Here is a 20,768-nt window from a genome sequence, read left to right on the forward strand (position 1 = left end):
CCTCTGGAAATTCTTCTCCCAATTTCTCCTGCTGAAATTCCACTCCTGTTGTCTCCAATGCTATCACTGCACCCTTGCTATTAGTGCAAAACTATTTGCTAAGACTGTACATTCATTTACTATCACTGCAAATGCTTCTCAAGTGTCTATTCTCCAAATGCCCATTGACCCCTTTTATACTACTCTCATTCAAAACTAATGACCATGATTTAATCTCAGTCAATGGCTAAGATTAATTGGACTCCAACAACCCTAAACTAATTGGTAACTAAAAGTCCCTAAAAGAATCAATTAATTAATTAAATAATTGTCTCAACTCTAACAACATTTCCAAAAAAATTTATTTACTAATTCTTGAGAATGGAGAGGACAACCGTCCGAGCTAACAAACTAACAACGAGGAAGCTCAATTTTAAAAGAAATAAGGTATTGAGATAACATACATAACAGCTACCCTTCAATAAATGAATCAATTGGAGAACCCATGACATTTATGACCAGGGCTCACTGGTTTACTGTAAAAAATTCTTGTATCCATGACATTGAGACAGTTGCAAGAACACATGTTAAAAAAAGTAGTAGTGATTTGAACGTATATAATAGTTTTATTTCTTTTTACCGTATTGCTCCGAACCTTTGTAATTAAGATAGAATTAAGGAATTTAATTTAGAAACATAATTGTTTGTCTATTAATTGAACATGACTTAAAGAAACTCCTCGATTTAAGCGTTTTGAATGTTTGTAATTTTAAAGTAAACCCAGCCCAATACAAAGCATTGAAATAATGCTATAAGAATTAGGGACAACGGGAGATATGGCTGGTGAACCTTTGTGTGACCCCCATTGCTTTTATTTCCCTTATCTTTTCTTTTAGAAAGATAGGGGCAGTAAAGCTACTCATTTCTAAAATGGGCAACTTGATGTTGGCAATGCTATGATGATGAGGTATATAAATAGTGCCCATTAAGGTAAAAGGAGAGTTTTTTCTCTCTTATGATATGCAGTTATAGTTTAATTTTTATTTTATGTTTTGAATATTAAGTAAAGTTATAATTAAATTTGTTTTTTTAGATTTTTGAAAATGTTATTTGAAAAAGGTTGTTGTTAATCTAATATATATTTTTTAAATAACTTTTCAAAAATTATACTGAATATTTATTAATTTTTGAGAATTAATGATATGAGGAGGATTGATAAATTATAGATCTTAAGGGTCTTAGATTTTATTTGTGATAAAAATGATAGCTCTATTTTTAGAGAAGACATCGAATATAAGTATTTGGAGACCCATGATAATTTTGATAGTGCACCATGTAAACTTTTTAATGTGATCGATGGTGTTGGCACATCACATCCTCTAGTACCACATGGGCTAGGGGAGACTAGACCTCATGACCTCATGCTTCACCGCTGGAAGCTCTCACCAATCAAGTTAGGCCCCCAACCCCTCATATGATCTCCTTAACCTTGCTTAAATTTGCACAATTTATAATCCAAACTTGTAATTATTTGAATGTTTATCAATTTCAAGCTAGCATAAAAGCCAATACCTATTGTAACACATAATAATGAGAGTGAGAAGGACAATATATTCTAGAATACGAGAAAGAATATGTTATTGAACATTACCAAATGCTAGGGGTGGGGGGGGGTGGGTAAATTAGCATATACTAAAACATTAACTAATTTAATTTCTTAGTTATGCTTTACCATATTTCTAGAAATAAAGAACTTAAAACAAAAATAAATCACACATGAACACCAATATTTTTACGTGAAAGGCCCAATGAGAGAAAAACCATGGCGAGAACTATCTCACTATATGAAGAATAGGTTACAATATTTAGGCTCAAGACCAAGGAGCTCACTACCCCTAATGTAGACGTAGAAGACTGAGGTGAACAACCTCAAGGAAAGATACAAAACTTGTGCACATTGAATATCTCTTCTTTAGAGAAATATACAATACATATGAAAGAGATACATCAAAATAATTGAACTGTAGACAACCCCATCCACTCATATGTTGATTACAATTTACTCTTAAAATAAATTTGAAACTTCCTTCACTGATACTTTGTTGTACTTACGAACCTCAACACTTCTTCACAAACACTTTGCACAAATCATACAACTCATACATATATCTAAAAAATGATTCCATCCTTTATATATCATCCACACTCACAATAACATCAATTAGTTTGGCCTATTTAGATATAATGTGTAAATAAAGAATAGTTGGTGCAAAAAAAATCTCCAAGGAAATGTAGAATTCAAACTAAAATGTGTGAGTCATCACACCATGATGATGCACCTTCTAGACCATGCTAGATTAATTTCAAGGTAATCATACACAATTGCATGTACCAAAACATCATAGGTAAACCCTAAAAGATAACATTATTTATGTACATTGAAAAAAACTTGCTCAAAGCACAATGTGGACCACCAAGAGTACTTGCAGATGCCCACAATATCATGAACAAATATCCACAACACTAAATAATCAAGCCGCATCACCAAATACTAACAAGCATAGGGTTGTAACACATTCCTATACACTATCACCAAAATAATCACCCATAACAGAATATCAATTGCGGACCACAAAGATTACCACTCAAGATCAAAATAAATCTTTATAAATCTTTTGAATCATTCACAAATAGACTCCACACATCTACATGATCATATAACTAAACCACTATAACTACATTATGCTAGACCACATATGGACCAAGGAATGTTATTGATTTACACATCTAGCTCAACAAACTAAATATCATATAAAAAAGTTTGACATCAATGACAACAAGAACTCATATTTATAATAATCTCCCCATTTGTCATTCATGGCGACACTTGACCCAAATAAAAAAATCACTCCCCCTTTAACATCAAAGATAAAGTGTGTCTCCTTACAATGAAACTTAATAGATCATACACAACTCCTATTATTTACAACACCTCTTCAAAATCAAAAAAAAAAACTATGTCACGAACTTATTTGCTTATGTACAAAATCAAAATTATATTACCATAAAACATTTAACCACCTTGTTGAGATAGGGGTATAATATTCTTATGAATGAATTTCAACTAACCCTAGAACCCTGGGCCACATTCCAATCTACTCCCATAGAGACCAAGATACTGCACTAACTCTCCATATTCAAAAGAAGATTCTTTGTCTCTGCATAGCTAGCCAAACCATTTATTGTCTTACTTAATTCCTAAGGGTCTTAAAGAATCCTCACCATGCTAGTGAGGTATATGTCTACCATATCTCTTAAATGATCAAATACTTTCTTGATCTTCTCCTTCTGATCAATCAATAGAGTTATCTTTATGTACAAATTATCTATTTGTAGGCTCCCATTACCATCTCCATCTTTCTTCAACTCCACTACATTGGATAGTTGTAGAATCTAAATTTCCAAGGTATCTATCTGATTTTTGATCTCTTTCATTGATTCTAGTCATTGGTGATAAAATTTATACACTTTCACAATATGATATATATTTTCTAAAAAACTATTATACTTTCCTATAACTGGATATTTATATCTACCCACATGTACTATCTCTCCCAATCTTTTCTCCTCTACCTTCTTCTCAACATCTTTCAAAATTGTAGCTTCCAAATTAGAAGCATGATCTTTCAATTTTTTAAGAAGCAACTATAGTTACTCTGCATCACTTAGTGATTCATCTAATGTAACCTCCAAAAGTCTCTCATGAAGAAACTTTCATGTATCATTGACTAGATCAATACACACCACCTAATATAGGATAAATTTCTTTCATGTAGTATGATGGAGGATGTCACTTAAATGTATAATATGTAGGGGTGACAATCAGCTAAGGTTAATTTGACCTTGGGACATGGGTTCCTGAAGTAATTCTATAGTGATAATTAGTGTAAACTTCATTTTTAACTACAATAAGTCTAATGTAGAATCTCTACAAGTTTCAAAAGACTCTTCAACAGACATCCTCTTCTCTTCCTCTTCTCTCTTCTCCTTTTCCTTGTCCTTCTCAGAATTCTCCTTCTTCTCTTCTATCTTCTCTTCCTCCTTTTCTTCTATCTCACTAACTCATTTGAGGTCAAAATCTGATGAAATTTTCCAACTAAAGTGAATTAATTTATTGTTTCGTCGGGTACCTTTAAATTTAATTTGAGATTTTCATTTTTTAAAAAATTGATCCCTGAAGTTCGTTGAAATTTCGATGAACAAGAATGTTTGTTGATAGTCCAATGAACTCTTAAAGTCAACCTTAATTTATGGTTGGCCAACGAATATATAGTTTGATGCTCTATCTGATTTTTCTAATATGTGTAATTACAAACCTATTTGATTATTCCAATTGGCACTTGAGGTTGACATAATATTGTGAGTTTGAATCCAAAGCTCATAGTCCTTGTCAACTAGGTGCATTGACATCATGAATAGATGTGTAAAGAGACATGTTTGAAGCATGGTTTCATTGTTTCCTACTATCCTATTGATCAAGAGTATTATTCCTCTAAATAACATATTGTTCCTTTGTTAGAGCCTTGTATCCATGAAGTTGTCCTTGTTATGTGTTAAATCCTGATGAGACAATGTGCCAAGAAGGCCTTATGGGTGGGTTTGCTGATTGGAGCCTCATTTCAACAAATTATCTAAATATTCAAGCTTGGTAATGAAAAATCATTTCAGATAATATTAGTGTAGAACAAAATGAAGAAACACTTGCTAGATTGTGGGCTAGATTTAAAAGAAAGGGTGATGAGAAATTTTATTGTCCTTGTAATAATTGCATGGGATTAAAGACGAGAAGACTTTTAATCAGAATAGCTGAGAAACATTGTAGGTAGCATGGTCACATTGAAGGAGGGAATAATTATCATCCATTGGTAAGTTGTTCATTACATATCTTTATATTGATATAATTTATAAATGTTTATATCATTTTAACATTTTTTATATATAAAAAAATCACTTGATCTTGATCATGGTTTATTTGTGTCGACATTATTATAAAGCTGGGGTGCCCTAGGGCACATGATATGGATTATGATGGCCCAAAGAATGTGGATTTGCAAGAGGAGGAAAATTGAGCTTTGAATATCGAAGATGAAGTTAATGATTGTATGGAAGAAGATGATAATGCACTAGAAAACATAGTTGAAGATGATTGTACAAATACATTGATCCATGACACATTTAGTGGCGCAACTGATCATGATGATGATCGAGATGACTTTGATGATGTTCATGATTTACCTATACTTGAGAAGGCATATGAGCCCCTTTATAAAGGCTCCCAAACAAGTCTTCTCTTTGTTGTATTGTTGCTGGTGAACTTGAAGGTTATGAATGGTTTATCCAACATAGCAATCTCATGGATTTTAAGGTATCTCATATATGTCATCTTTTTTCATCTATTTTTGTTGTTAGTTCATCACTACTAAATAAAAGGATGAAATATGTACCATTAATGTTCATTATATTAAGAAATTTAGTTTTTGTTGTAGATTGATAGGTGAATTTTTATTACCACCATCAAATATTCTACCTCGCTCATACTGAGATTTATTTGCCATTATGAAATATATTGGAACATAGTATCAAGCAATAGATGCATGTCCTAATGATCATATTATATATCATAAACAACATGAATTTGTAACAGAATGCCTAGAATGTCATATTAGTAGATATCGAACATATCAACTAACAAAAAAGGTACCTTGCAAAGTTCTTCGTTATATTCCCATTATTCCACGCATGCAACAATTATTTAGGTGTAAAAACTTAGTGCAATTTATGGATTACCATGCACGAAATAGAAGTGGAGATGACATTCTTCAAATGTCTGCAGATGGTTCTGCATTTAGGGACATGGAGGAAAAATGGCCACACTTTAAAGAACCTTGTAATCTCAAGCTTTCTTTGGCAGTGGACAGTGTCAATCTATTTGGAGAGATGAGATCTATTTACTCTGTGTGGCCTATTTTTGTTATTAATAATAACATTCCTCCATGGATGTCAATAAAGAGGGAGCACATAATGTTGACAATGATTGTTCTAGGTATTTGTTTACATCAATTTTGTTTAACATAGTAGCATCTAATTTGTCTTATTTATTGCATAATGAATTATATCTTTTTCGTTTAATAGTCATGTACATTAATTTATATATATTGCAGTAAAATGGTTTTAATAATTATGTAATGTTTATGTTCATTCAACTAGGTAAGTACCAAGTTAAAGATATAAATGTACATATCAAGCCTCTTATTGACGAGTTACTAAAGTTATGGAATGGTGTCACTATTTATGACATCTCTAGACCAATAGGACAAAGACAATTTCAATTCCATGCAATGCTTGTATGGACAATTCATGATGCCCCAAGGCTAACACATTTTTGTGGTATGTTATAACGTTCAACTGCACTTTAACGATATTTAATTTTATGAATTAGATATCATGCATATTTTTAAAATAATCTATTCACTATATATAATTATAAAAATTGACATATTTAATCCAATTATACATGATCTTGCAGGTCTTCAAACAAAGGGAAAATTTTCATGTCTAGTTTGTGGTCCAAAGATGAAATCTCGTCATTCAACAAGTTTAGGAGAGCGGGTGTTTGATGAGTATAGGCGCTTCCTCCATAGAAATCATAAGTATCAAACTATTGAAAAACATCTTTTCAATGGGAAAGAAGAGACTACATCAAAACCATGAAGAATGACACCTCGCCTATGGAAGTTGGAATATAATAGAATTAATAATCAAGGTTATACATTGGATCAAATTGTTTACCTATCATATATGTTATTCTTGGAATTTATATTTTTATATTGTGTTTCGTTGACTCATGCTGTAATTGACAATGATTGTCATTGTTAATTTGTTTAACTTATATGCTTCATGAAGGTCGTCAAGGCATTAATGGTCGGCTTCCACAGGGACTGAAAAGTTATCCCAGACAATTTAGTAGGTTGCCCTACTATGAGTAACTACAAATTATGCATTTGTTTGATACAATACATATCAGAAAGAACTTAACAAAAATGTTATGGAAAATATTGGATGGAAGGCATGAAAAAGAAAAAAAAATTCAAATTTGTAGTGACATTCATGAGGCTAATCATGCAATGAAAAATGATTCAATTAAATAGCGATGGAGACAAAATTAATATAAGCACCCTTGGTTATTAATGGAGCAACAAAGCAACACTATAAAAGAAGTCATATGAAAAATTCGATTTCCCACATAATTTGCTATGAACATAAACAATATCATAACAAAGAAAGGTGAATTCGGGTCAAGGATGAAAACACATGTTTGGCATACCTTCATTAAGGTAATTATTCTGGTATATTATATATATATTTGTATATTACATGTACTTTTCAGTGTATTATGTTTACTACTTTTGGAAAAATAATGAAAAGATCATTTTATAATTGTCGCAGTACATTCTACCTCTATCTCTCCCAAACAACTTCGACAACAATGGCAAGTGGGTTATATATGATCTTGGAAAATACATGAGGTAAGTAGAGTTATTTGTTCAATTCATTGTATATGTTGGTTCCCAAATCAATAGATCCTAGATCCTAGAGAAGTAGCCACACATTCATAAATAGACCTAGGATTGGATTTGGCCAATGAACAAGATTTAGTATAAAAGTTGCAATCTTCTACTCTTCAGGCTTTGCAGGACATAGATGGGTATCCCTATTGCAATGTTATACAACATTTTAGCTTTATATGAGCAAACATTGCAATGTACAGTAGATGCTTTCAATGAAAATATACCAAGGAAAGTATGATAAACTACAATTCTACCTTGAACTTTAGCTTGTGTCACTTTACTTGCATTGAAAGTGGCTCTAATCTATTCTACTCCTAATGAAGAAGAACCAAAAACTTAAATATAAAACGTGAAATAAGAATGTGAAAATGATCTTGAAACTTAGAAAAGTTCAACCAGTGCCTATTTAAGGGAAAATAAAGTCAAATAACAAGCCTAATGACAAAAAGTATCATATGATCAGCATTAGAATTCAATACTAAACATCTAAGACTTGCTTAACACATTTAGAATGAGAACGGATCCACTCCTTCCTCACAATTTCTCAGATACATATTGCAGTTTTTAAGATAGAAATTAATTCATTTACTATAAATGAAACCTATCAAATAACACACATTCTCCATTAGAGAAGACAAGCTAAAATATCATTAACACTTTAGCTTATACACTAAAACACCAGATATTGGAGCAAGAAAATGAATGTATTCTATATTGATTTTTAAAAGATGAATGATACACTCATGATAAAAAAAATTTCTCATCAAGCTTACAAAAGACTAACTGTCACTATATTTCTCTATAGTTTTCGTAGTATATACTAATAAAAAATTTTGAATCCTTCTTCTTGGCCTTGAATTACTTTCTATAGCACAAGGGAGAAAAACAAGCCTCGGGCCAAAGAAGACGCATGTTAAAATCTAACTGCATTACAAATTTGAGCTAAAGCCTGCGTCCTTCGTTATATGCGTGCAATCTTCCTTGATGCATTTAATGAAGGTGACTGGGAAGACATCATCCTGGGAGCTTGGCCTGTAGACCTGCAAAAGGTATCCTCACATTTTTACTTCATATCTTCTCCTATCAGGGTCAAAAGTGCAATCTGGCATTCGGTGGCAGGCTTCTTGGAGACTGGTCCTTGCTAGTTGGGTGTTCTAATCATTCTCCCAAAATAGACAACCTGCACAAAAATTTTAGGAGCGACAAAAATGGAATGACTAAGACTAGTCTTCCTCTTCAGGTTGCTCTTCTTCCAAAGAACAATACTTTATGTGCAACACTTCTATTTCATCAATCGGCCAAGAAAAAGCCCTTAAGCCTTGCAGCTTACTCATTGCTTCTTTTGTCTTGTGGGATGGCACAATTGTGGCTCCCAAAGTAAACCTGTGACACATTTAAAAATACACCTCCATAATTTTATCAATAATATCATAATATGTATCACCTTAGGTCGGATCAGTAGCCAAAGAAGTCAAAATTATATTTATGGCATCTTGGAAGCCTGTCTTCCACTCTTCTAGGCTTTTGATTTGTCTTTCACCTATCAAAATTGTGGGGATATCCCACTTTTTCAGCCCTTCAAAAGAATTAATCATCCCCATTAATGTTTACTTCTCATCCTCTATGTTGGGCAATTCCTTAATTAACAAATTATAATTCTTCCATGTTATCCCCATAATTTGGGGTGGAGAGTCTGCATTCTTGACCGCCAACATGATTTCCTTTAAAATTTGACTCTTTGGCAGCTAAGTAATCCTAATGGATTGAAAGAATGAAAGAATTTCATCTAGTTGAATAAGAAGTTGAGATGTCAAAGAATATAAAATATGTACCTCACTCAACTTATCAATAATCTTATTTGAAATCCACTATATTGAATATTTCCTAATTTCAAAATAATTATTTTCAGCCTCATCTCTCACCCTTTGCAACTCTTTGTTCATCCTTTCCAATTCTTTAGGTCTAATTCCTCCTGAAGAGTCTGTAGTCATCTTCTTTAAATGCTCCTTTAATGCAACATTTCCAATGAATAACTTATTGTGGCTTGCATTTAAGGCCACATGCATGTCCTTTAGTCTTAATGCTTTTACTCAAGATCTTCAACTGCTAGCTGAGCAAATTGGACTACATGTGATGTGATTGGCACAACCTCAAATGTAGTGGTATCTTCTAGTGTCCTAACCACTGCATCTCCTATTTTTTTTGTCCACCCTAAAAAACTATAGGTTTCTAAAAATTTGGGGCTTTAGATCATAGAGCAAAGGCCTTTAGGCTTATGCTTACCCCTGATCCATGCTCTCCAAACTCTTTGGCAAAATTGGGGTCCTTCTACCATATGATTTGATCTAACAAGAAAATTTTCTCAAAATCCCAGTTGGGAACAAGAAGCATGCCACTATTTTCAATCATCTCCCTGCCTTCTTCAGGGGTGCATATGAAGCTATTCCTATCAAAATTCCTATTCTCCTCATCAGATAAATTCTTTATTTTTTCCCTAAGCCAAAAAGATTTGAACTCGGGAGAGTTCACAAAATTGTCATCTTCCATAAAGTTCTTTGAAGTAATAATTCTTTCATCATCCATTTCTTCTATAGGGATTGTGCTTGGGATGATGGCCCTATCTGAATCATTGAGGACTTTAGCAGCTTCATCTTCATGAAATGTTTCCCAAGGGGGTGAAGGTGGTACTTTTATATCAAAATCTTCTTGAATGTCTACAAAATCAGACATTTTCTCTTTCCCCTTCTCAATATTTCTTGCTTGCTCAGTAGCAACTTTCTTTTCTCTTTGTGCATCATGCCGAGAGGTTCCATGAGGTATTTATTCAACTATTACTATATATCCCTTCACCTTGTATACTATAGGGGATGGGTCAATTGGTCTTTCTTCAAATTCATCCCCTTTATCCCTAGCATCCCTTCTGTCCATTTTAATTTTTATTATGTCATCTACCTTTCTAATCATGAAGGACATCCTACCAAAATCATTCTTAAAATATTTGCAAAAACCCTCAAAATTAGGATCCCCCAGCTTCCTTTCCCTCTCAAGATTATTCATAAGCTCCCATTTTTTCCTTATTTGATCCACCTCAGCAGGGAAGGCATTTCTGATAAAGTCTTCTCTTTCATCAAGAGAATGGAAAAAACCTTTCTCCTTTAGCTTGTATAGTCTAAGATCATTTATACATCCTTTGGGGTCAAAGTTCCTAGCTTGGGCAACCTTTAATCTATATTTTTTTACTAGGAAACCCTGTACCTTGTCTAAAGTATCACGCCCTACCATGAATTCATAAAAAATAGTCACCCTATGGAGAAGATTCCCTTTGTTATCAGTTTTAATATGATCTTTCTACATCCACATCATCTTCCCGATGAACCTAAGAAATGCTAGCCTTAGAGAAACAAAAAGTGGAAACACATGGGGTTCTTTCTCACACCCATAGACCCTAATGATAGTGTAGTTGACATAGAAAAATAAGTCCCCAAACTTATGGGTGAATGCACATTCAGGATATACCAATCCATAAGCTCTGCAACTTTTTAGTCTCAAAATTTTGATGATGTCCTTGGGCAGCTGTGGCAACCCAACTCCAAGACTTGATCTAAAATATTTATGAAAAAATGGTCAAAGAAAACACATTAATCATGATACCTAGACCCCTTATAACATACTTGAGTCCACCTTTGCACTAGCCGCTCAAAACCTATGTATGGGTCAATTGTCCGTATATTCAGTTGTGGACCGCAGTAAGCTCTATTCTGATAAAGAATCCAATGGCACAATAAAGAGTAATGTCTGAGATCTAGCTTCTCGTCTTGATTTTTTCCCCTATTAACCCCTGATGCAACTTGTCATGAATGATAGTTGCAAAATCATACAACTCATTTATTGAAGGGTGTTGGATGTTGATAGCAATCATCATGAAATCAATAGGCATTTGAGTAAGCCCAAAATCTACTCCAAGAATCTACCCCAATGGAGGAATAAGGTCCTTTCTATACTTATCTTTTTTATATTCATAGTCCATTTTCAACTTGTCCCTATTGATGCCCTTGAGGGAAGACCCATCCAAACCAAAACACTGAACAATGGCCCTGTGTGAGATGTCCAACTGGACATAGTTGTAGTCCTTACAATTAGGCTTGGGGCATCATAAGCTTCAACTACCTTCCTTATCAACATAGGCTCAACAAGAATATTTGGTACCACCAGATTCCCCATATTCAATGTCCAAGGGTTGGATATTGGGATAGGTTTGTCTCTGTTGCCATAAAAATAATAAAAATGTCCTAGCCTCTTTCCTTTGTGAGAGAATCTCTACACCCTACCTCCTTATCATTGAAGGTAATTCTAAGATTATCATTCATAGTGGAGACCTCAAATAATTCCAAGAGGTCCTGGTGTAGACTCCTTGTTTGTCTGGTTGGCCTCTATGCACTCTCCTCTAGTTTTTGTTCAACTTCATGATGCGATTCCTCTGAAGTTATTGTAAAAGAAAGAGGGGTAGTAGGTGTTGTTTTTGTCTCTATCTAGGAAGATGATTCTCCCTTTGATGGTTGCTTAGGCCGCCTTGCAGTTTTGGGGGCTGACTTCCTTACAGGAGCAGTTTCCTTAACTTGCTCTTAATGGTTTTCTTTCTGATGATGATTTTGCCTTTGAGGAATTGGGGTTTCCTCAATAGGAGGGTTGGCTACAGTAGGGGCACTTTCTATAGGAGGAGGAGCTTCAGTGGTAGGTGCTTCAACAAAGGTTTCTTGGGAAACTCTTCTCCTCTTGTAGGTTGGTTTTCTAGCTCTGGGTGCAGGATAAGGCTCATCTGAAGAATCACTATCTAAGACAATAGTGATAGTCTTGCAAAGTGTTCTTCTTTTAATCTTTGTGGCTATTTCCTTCAAAGGGGAGATAGCTTTCGCCTCCTCAGATGCTTGTGGGGAGCTCTAGGGTTTGGCTCTACAATGGGAGCACTTGCTATCTCTTCCAGAGGAGGAATCATATCAATTGGTGTAGTTTCAGTGATAGGAATTGAGGAGATGGATTCAACAATAGGGGTTTCCTTTGTGGTAGGGCTAGCAGATTTCTTAGCGAGATAAATTATTTTTTCACTTAAAGAAAACAAGCCCTAGAAAATTTAAAAGAAGACACAAAATTATAGGCTCTAGGGCACACACATCAGCCTAACAATGCACAAAATTATTGGTTTTTTCTTAGCTAAATTGTTGGAGGGTGCACTAATTCGCTGAAACTCACTCTTCTTCTCCCTCAAGAAATGCTTTGCATTTTATTTTGGCTGCAAGGTAAGGAAGAATACCAATGAATTCCTCTTTTATGGTGTCACCATTAATTCATCCGTGCTAGACAGAGTTAGTCATGGATGCCAAATTTGAATTTCATCCCTTGATTAAGAAATGAATGGCTAAGATTGTCCATTGACATCCTCTAAATGGTGACTTGGCATTTTATGAAGCTCTTTTGACCATCCTCGACTTGTCAAAATATTTATCATTTTGTGTTATTCCAGCCATCCCATGGCCTTTACTATCTCTGCAGGATAAGCCCTCCTTTGTGTTTACCTTTCTCTCTTATCTCCCATTTTCTTTAACAACTTTAATTATCCCCATGGGATAAAATTTATTTGTGTTTCCTTTGCTTTCTTATCCCGCAGTACCCAGGAGCATCTTTTTCATCATTGTGGGACAATCTTCCGCTATTTTGAACTCATTGACTTCTATCTCTTGTTATCCCACAATGCAATAGTCCTCCTTGTTTTCCTTTGTAGGGTAAAGCTCTAAATATGTTTTTTACGAATCCTCTTATCCTGCATTGCTCATAGCCCTCTATCTATCTACTGCTTGAGAATGCTTTCCTTCATGTATCTACCCCTCATGAGATAAGCCTATAGACTAATAGTTTCTTAGTCCACAATGTATCTCTCATCCCCATGAGAATGCGTGGGATAAGAAATACTCTTGTGTTTGGCTTGAAATTCTTATCCTGCAACCTCTTTTGAATGGGTGAAACTCCTTGTGGGATAAGGCCTCTTCAGAATCCTTTGTTACTCCTTATCTTGTGGGACCAATCTTTTCAAATGAAGAACACATTGGGTCAAACCCTTATACTCGTTACCTTTTCCACTATCTCTTATCCTGCATAATACGACTTTGATGACTTGGAAACCTTGTGGGATAATATTTCCATTATAGCTTTGAGTTATTTATTATCCTACAACCTCATCTCAGTGTTCTTAAGATACCATGGGATAAGCCTTTCTTTAGAACCCCTCCTCTTGTCTTTGGTTTGCAATTCTTATCTGACCCCTTTTGAATGGGTGAAACTCCTTGCGAATAAGGCCTCTTCAGAATCCTTTGTTACTCCTTATCCTACGGGACCAATCTTTGCAAATGAAGAACACAAGAAGTCAAACCCTTATACTCATTACCTTTTCCACTATCTCTTATCCCGCATTACCACTTTGACAGCTTTCTAACCTTGTGGGATAACATTTCCATTGTAACTTTGAATTATTTCTTATCCTGCAACCTTATCTCGGTGTTCCTAAGACACCATAGGATAAGACTTTCTTTAGAACTCCTCCTCTTGTCTTTGGCTTGCAATTCTTATCATGTGACCCCTTTTGAATGTGTGAAACTCCTTGCGGGGTAAGGCCTCTTCAAAATCCTTTGTTACTCCTTATCCAATGGGACCAATCTTTGCAAATGAAAAACACAATGGGTCAAACCCTTATACTTGTTACCTTTTCCACTATCTCTTATCCCGCATTACCATTTTGACGGCTTGGAAACCTTGCGGGATAAAATTTCCATTGTAACTTTGAGTTATTTCTTATCCCACAACCTCATCTTAGTTTTCCTAATATACATGGGATAAGCCTTTCTTTAGCGCTCCTCCTCTTTTCTTTGGCTTGAAATTCTTATCCCGGGACTCCTTTTGAATGGGTGAAACTCCTTGCGGGGTAAAGCCTCTTTAGAATCCTTTGTTGCTCCTTATCTTGTGGGACCAATCTTTACAAATGAAGAGCACAACAAGTCAAACCCTTATACTCATTACCTTTTCCACTATCTCTTATCCTACATTACCACTTTTATGACTTGGAAACCTTGCGAGATAACATTTCCATTGTAACTTTGAGTTATTTCTTATCCCACAACCTCATCTCGATGTTCCTAAGACACCACGGGATAAACCTTTCTTCAACACTCCTCCTCTTATCTTTGGCTTGTAATTCTTATCCCATGACCCCTTTTGAATGGGTGAAACTCCTTACAGGATAAGGCCTCTTTAGAATCCATTGTTACTCTTTATCCCGTGGGACCAATCTTTGAAAATGAAGAACACAATGGGTCAAACCCTTATACTAGTTACCTTTTCCACTACCTCTTATCTTGCATTACCACTTTGACGGCTTGGAAACCTTGCGAGATAATATTTCGATTATAACTTTGAGTTATTTCTTATCCCGCAACCTCATGTTGGTGTTCCTAAGATACCATGGGATAAGCCTTTCTTCAGTGCTCCTCATCTTCCCTTATCCTATGTGGTCACAGCGCATACTAAAAACTACTACGGGATAAGCTTTTCTTCTTGGCACTCCTGTGAATGCTCCTTGTCCCACACAATCCTTTTGCTATTATGAAGCATTTGCGGGATAAGATTTTATTTATATTTTCTTTAGACTTCTTATACCACAATGCTCTACCATTACCTCCAATGTGACATAGGATAACACTTACTCTTTGAGTAGTACTATTCTCTTATCCCATGGGGCTGAGACTTTCTGCTAAAATGCTCGCGAGATAAACTGTCTTCATATTTCCCTTCGACATGCTTATCCCGCAAAATAGTGACACTAAGGTGGACACTTAAGTGAATCTTTTGAGCACATGGAGACCTTTTATGGAAGAAGTAATCATGTGTGGGGACCTTACTAGGGGATTTTAGAACTTTGTCATGGGGATTTTTGTAGCACTTAGAGATATAATAAAAAATTAAAAGAAATGGCTTCAATCGGTGATTCCTAACATGTGGGGCGGGTAATCCAATGATAAAAAGGCCTCTCGATCATGACTTAAAACAAGGTCATCGACAAACACAAGTCAACTGCAAAATATAACATAGCTCGAGGAGAACAAAGGGAAAATATAGTAGGACAAAAACCCTTTTAAAACCTAAAACCTAGCTAGGGATTGAGAATAACAGGAAAGGCACAATAAAAAACCAATTTTTATCAGTTCTAATAGTATAGATCTTATATTTTCCATTTGTTTTACTTGCTATGTAATATATTGTATGTTTTTGTTAAATTTCATTAATGTATTTGTGCCTTGAATGACTTGTAGATGGATGTCATCTACAGAAATCCATAAATAAGATATAAATTATTGGAAGAGAAAAATTCCTCATCTAATGTGTGAAATACAAAAGTGTCCACCTTCGACATTTTTCAATGCACAAGAACACTACCTCATACAACAAGTTGAGGATATTGAATTGTAAATTTTGAAGGCTTTGGTTAGACAAAGAGCACATCTTGAGGGTTCTATGGTGGAGGGATATATGGTATACGAGACCATGGTGTACATTATTGAATATCTTACTAAGTTTGCAGTAAAGTTCCATGTAGATCGCATTTGCGATCCTAACTCCATGAACAAATTTGAAGGGGAGTACTTGGTGGGGAAAGGTAGATTGAGGAAAGTGAGAGGTAATTATAAGATGATCATGGAGATTAATTAGAATACATTTTACATTTGGTTTTTATGTATATTATATATACTTATTTAATTATTAATGTTCAATATATATCAATTATAAATTAAGGTCGTATACCATGGTAATTAACTAATTATACATTTTTTGTGAATCTCAATTTTTTTTATACAGTTGGTCAAGAGTGAGATGCACTACATTTGTACATTGCAAATAATCTTGATTGGATGACGATATGGATTGAACAATGTCAACAATCTGGTCGCACATTAACATGGGAAGGTGTGGCTTCATTGGTTAAAAAAGCTCATTGTAGTGGAAATTCCAATGTTACAACAAGGAAAATTTATTTAGCATATGGTTTAAGAGATAATCAGGTACATATAAATATATTAATCACCCATATATTATTTAATTATTTTCAATTATATTATTGATGTATATATATGTTGAGTTTTTTTTCTTTGCATACATTTGGCCAAGAATAAATATGTTTATCATCTGATGATGCAATAATTTTTACATGTTTGACATATTGCAGGTGAAATACCACAAGGCTATGTGGTGCAATGGTCATAAATTTTGAATCAAAAAGTTGGATGACACGAAGAAAACCTATGATTTTGGGATAACTGCAGTCTTTTAGGTGACTAATGTTTCATCCAAAAGTGACATACATCTAGAAGTCTCAAAAAATTGATACTCTGGGATTTTGGATGATATACTTGAGTGTGACTTTAAGTCCTTCAAATTAGTTATGTTCATTATCCAATGCTATAGGCTACGATTGAATGAAAATGATCCTGAGAGAATTGTTATTAAACATGATAATGGGTTTACCATGGTTAATACAAGGTCGTTCGAATGATTTGGAGATGAGCCCTATGTTCTTCCAAGGAAATGTGAGTAGGTATTTTACTCAGAGGTTCCAAGTAAACCAGGTTGGTCATTTGTTGTTAGACATGATCCAAGAGGAAGGTCGGTAAAGTATAATGTGGTGAAAGAAGAAGATACAGAAGAACTAGAAGATGATGTAGATGATGATCGAGATTAAGAGTTAGTTGATGATGTGCCCGAGGAAGATATCAAAGAAGAGGAACTAGATCATGATGATGTGAGAGTTAATGTTTATGAAGATGATATCCATGTGGATGATGACATTATCGAAACTGATATCAATGATGATGATGATGATGATGATGATGATATGACCAATCCTTACAATGTAGAATCTGGACTGGATGATACAGACAAAGAGTTAGATGAAGAAGAAGATCAATGACATTCAAATGTATGAGTTATGCAATTATATTATCAATTTGATATTGATTTCTTGATATAATTATCTTTGACTTATATGGTTACATAATTAATTCATGATGCTTTTAATTTTTATACCATATGTATCCTAATAATCCAACCATGTAACAACATATATAATCTTTTCACATAGAGATTTAAAGCAACAATTATCAATTCTAGATAATAACATCAAAGAATTGATTTTGCTAAACTAAACATAGGTTGATAAGATGGGGATAGATGACCCACTATGGCTTGAAATTGATCTAGATTAATATCACTAGGGACTTATGATTCTATTAAGGCGTGATCCAATATGTCCCTATGGATAGATGAATATAAAAGAAGCTCCAAGATAGATAGCTATGCTAGAATCTTATCAGAGATGCTTTACACAAGATCTGGGGCATAATGGAGATGAGATATGGGGCTCTATACTAGATGAAAGAAAATTTTTGTAGCTTCAACCTTTCACCTTTTTAAATACAAAATCTTGGTGATGAATAACATGCTAGGGGTACTAAGCATCATTATGAAATTTTAGGTTTACAAAAATTTTGTGATCCCTTTTTTAACGATAAACATGGCTACATTAGGGTTTAGGTTAAAATTAGAATTGTATTGATTAGGTACATTTGATGGATCAAAAAATGACATATTTGCTAAACTAAACATAGGTTAATAAGATGAGGATAGATGACCCACTATGGCTTGAAATTGATCTAGACTAATATCACTAGGGACTTATGATTCTATTAAGGTGTGATCTAATATGTTCGTATGGATAGATGAATATAAAAGAAGCTCCAAGATATATAACTATGCTATATTCTTCCTAAGATGTTATAGGATGTCATATTGGGCGGCTTTTTGGGAAGAAGAATCCCTCTTCGCCGTAACCTAATTGTGGCTAGTGTTGGCAACACAATTAGGATTTTTAATAGTAATGGCTTTAATTTATGGATAGGTTTCCTTAATGTGACCCAATAATATTGATTCATATAAGATAGACAACTTACTAGTGTTGACCTTTGTTGCACAAATATTTTGAGATGATCCTTTATTTGACATAGAGGTCTATTTCTATCAATCCTGAGAAAAAGATCATAATAGACCTACCCATGAATTGTTCATCAAGAGATGAAATACATGGCCACCCCCAAACTCTCATTGTGTTTGATTAGATATGGCTAGAATTATTATGTTTCATGCATTTGGACATAGAATGACCTTTTACATGATATTGCTAAAAGTACTAAATTTCTTTGTATCATGCAAGTTTGGGTGCATTGTCATTGAAAACTATGGTATGTGGGAATTTAATAAGGTTTTCTTCAACTGATTTTTGAAATACTACTTTGATATCCCTAAACCCTAACCCTAACCATAATCATAAACCTAAACCAAATCCTAATCCTTATGCTAATCTTAACCTTAATCCTAACCTTGACCCTAACCCTAACCCTGGCCCTAACCAAATCTAAATCTTCACCCTACTCCTAATTATAATTCCGATCCCAACCCTAATTGTAATTCCAACCCTACCCTTAATTCTAACCAAAACCTTATTCATAAACTCAAAACCTATTATAATTATAATCCAAACCCTAACCCTAACCATAATTCTACCCCTAACCCTAACATAATTCTAACCATCACATTAAACCCAAAAAATGACTATAAAAAAATATTAACACTATTTTCTACTTATAGTTTAATAAAACACTATTTTTATAAGGCTTGACATTAGAAAGATAAGTGTTACTTTTAGAAATTTTAAATGAGTTTCCTAGGGCCACCCATTTGTTATGAATTGCCTATATCACTAAAATGTCCCACTTGTGAAGCATGCATTGAAGATCATAATTCATATATGAAGAACACATATGGTTTAAATTATCCATTTTAAAATAGACCCAAAATCATAAATTATTAAAAGCCTTCAGAGCATAAGAAAAGACTCAATCATATCATCATATCCTTATCTATCACCTAGATACTTTGCACCATCCACTCTTATTGTCTTGGAATATATTAATATATTTACATATTTATATCTATCTTATATTTAAGTTGTAATGAAGTTTATTCATGCAAACTAAAGAGATTACTTGGAGGAAATGTTGCATTATATTAGATGTTAGATCAAACTCTTTAATCAAAAGCCAAGTAAAATGGACAAATAATATTACAACACATTAATTTAGTGAAATGTGCATATTATTCTAGAATGTCAAATCAATTTCTAATGTAGCATTATTATTAGATTATTATTTTTAGGCCTTGATATCTTATAGGAGGTGTTCAAATAAAGTGTTTTGTAGACATTTTGTGCTTCAAGTTTACATAAAAATTAAAATGAGGGAAAATAATTGGACCCATATATTTTAAATTTGAAATATAAAATTTTATTTTGAAATTATAGAAATGAAATTATAATCTATTTGGCTCGTAATTTGAATCCCGTGCGCACAGGAGCAGAGAGTTGGGGCTATGATATAGAAGGAATAATCTAGTTCTATTTAGCAATCCCAGTAGAACCCCCATTGGCATAATTGATATCCCAGTAGTTCTATATTTTGGTCATATCCCATTAATCTTCAAATCCACTATAAATTTCTTCCAATTTAGTAAACAGGGTTGAAATGGTAGTGTGTTTTTTTACATTAATTGGGTAAGGCTTATTGGGGCAAAAAATTGAGTTTTTTTGCAAAACCTATGACAAGTTATGTTCCTTATGAACCATTCATTATAGAGCCTTTGAGCTCATCAATTAAATAACTTGATCTCTTGTTAAATAACTTGATCTTGTGGCAAACCTAAAATAAGGATCCTCGAATGTATGCAATCAACCTTAATCAAGGAGACTCTATGATGTAACTATCTTTGTATACTGATCTCCTATTTGGGATCATACTGGTTGGGTGTGGTGATGGAACTCACATTACTTTATATATGCTATTATCAATTATAGTCAATAGAAAAAAAATGTGCATATTATTCTAGAATATCAAATCAATTTCTTTTTTTTTGGTCAGTAATAATATGTATTTTATTAAATATAAAAATTAGTTACATCATGATGCTGATTATCTGTTCTCCTATCCAAAAAATTGCCATTCTTCAAAATTGGCA

The sequence above is a fragment of the Cryptomeria japonica genome, chromosome 3 (genome assembly GCF_030272615.1).
Source record: "Cryptomeria japonica chromosome 3, Sugi_1.0, whole genome shotgun sequence".
NCBI lineage: Eukaryota > Viridiplantae > Streptophyta > Pinopsida > Cupressales > Cupressaceae > Cryptomeria > Cryptomeria japonica.